This window comes from Chrysochloris asiatica, unplaced genomic scaffold (genome assembly GCF_000296735.1).
Source record: "Chrysochloris asiatica unplaced genomic scaffold, ChrAsi1.0 scaffold00225, whole genome shotgun sequence".
Taxonomy (NCBI): Eukaryota; Metazoa; Chordata; class Mammalia; order Afrosoricida; family Chrysochloridae; genus Chrysochloris; species Chrysochloris asiatica.
Window position 1 is genome coordinate 3,159,455 of NW_006408743.1, and position 1,946 is coordinate 3,161,400.

Consider the following 1,946-nt stretch of genomic DNA (forward strand, 5'->3'; position numbering starts at 1 on the left):
CTGGAAGACAAATCTGGAAGAGCAAGCAGAAAAAAGGATAAAAAAAATTTGAAGATAGTCTAAGAATCATGCTGGATAACATGAAGAGGAACAATTTAAGAATTATTGGCATTCTGGAACAAGAAGAATCAGGGGAGTCCACAGAGGAGATAGTGAAAAGCTTCTGGAAGAAAATTTCCCTAACATCTTGAAAGATGAGAAGATAAACATTAAAGAAGCCATACGTACCCCAGGAAACACAAACCCCAAAAGAAAGTCACTAAGCTCTCCAAAATCAAAGATATGGAGACAATCTTAAAAGCATCTAGAGAGAAGAGAAGTGTCACCTACAAAGGCAAGCAAATCAGATTAAGTTCTGACTTCTCAGGAAAAACCATGCAGGCAAGAAAGCAATGGGTAGACATATACAAAACCTTAAAAGAAAAATATAAATTGCCAACCAAGAATCATCTATCCAGCAAAACTATCAATCAAATATGACAGTACAATCAAAGCATTCCAGAATAAACAGAATATAAGAGATTTTGTAGAAACCAATCCAGCACTTAAAAACATCCTAAAGGGAGTTCTATGGACTGAAAACCAACAAGAACAAATAATAACCAGGGATTGACAGGCATGGCAACACCACCTAGAACTCAATCGACAGACAGCAGATTTCAGAACAGAACAAAACTATAACAATGGACTCAAAAGTGCTGGGTGGTCAACCGAAGATAAAAATAATATCAGCATTAAAGAAGGGATAAATGTAGGAACAGAGATCCAGATGCTGAGGATGTCAAGTAGATTACAGAATACAATAGATTTCCTTAAATGGAGAGAATAGTTAACAGACTATAAGGTAACCCCAAAGAAAGTTAATACTTCACAACTTACCATGAAAATGAACTTCCAAGCAGAACAAGCAAACATGAAAACTTAGAAGAAACTGACAAGAAATAGCACAGTATACACGTAGTGGTTACGAATCGGACTGCTAACCTCAAGGCTGACAGTTCAAAACTACTAGCGGTTCCACGGGAGAAAGATGAGGCGGTCTGCTCCCATAAAGATTTACAGCCTCGGAAACATTTTTAGGGTCACTATGAGTCTGAACCGACTCCATGGTACTTAACAACAACAACAACCTTCTTTTCCAGTGCACATGGAACATTTTCCAGAATTGACCATGTGTTAGGTCACAAAGAAAGCAGCCATAAATTTACACACACCAAAATACTACAGAGCATCTTTTCAGACCACAATGCTATAAAACTAGAAATCAACAACAAGACGACTAAGGAAATAAATTCAAATACATAGAAACTGAATAACACCCTGTTGAAAAGTGACTGGGTAAAAGAAAAAAATAAATATGAATTCATAAATTTCCTAGAAACAAATGAGAATGAATACAAAACATACCAAAATCTTTGGGACACGATGAAAGTGGTGTTGAAAAGACAATTTATTGTGATAAATGCGCACATCCAAAAAGAAGAAAGAACCAAAATTAACACTTTAACACAGAAGGTACCTACAGACAACAAAAGAAAAGAAATAAAAAAGAAAAGAGCAGAAATAAATGAGATGAAAAACAGAAAAGCTATAGAAACAATCAACAGGACAAGAAGCTGGTTCTTTGAGAGGATTAATAAAATTGACAAATCATTGGCAAACTTAACAAAAGAAAAGAGGAAGAAGACACAAATAACATGCATTAGAAACCACATGGGCATTATCACAAAAGAACCAAACTAATTCAAAAGGATAATAACAGAATACTATGAAGAGCTGTACTCCAACAAATTTGAAAACTTAGAAGAGATGGATTAATTTTTAGAAAAACATGACCAACCAAAACTTACACAGAGTGAAGTAGAAAACTTGAACATGCCCATAACAAAAGAAAAAATTGATAAGGTCATCAACAAACTCCCAATCAAAAGAAGTCCAGGCCCAGA

At 35.2% G+C, this 1,946-nt stretch overlaps 1 pseudogene; it reads right to left on the reverse strand.

The window, feature by feature from the left end:
- LOC102811966 overlaps positions 1 to 1,946 on the reverse strand; it is a 45,742-nt pseudogene that overhangs the window by 31,311 nt on the left and 12,485 nt on the right.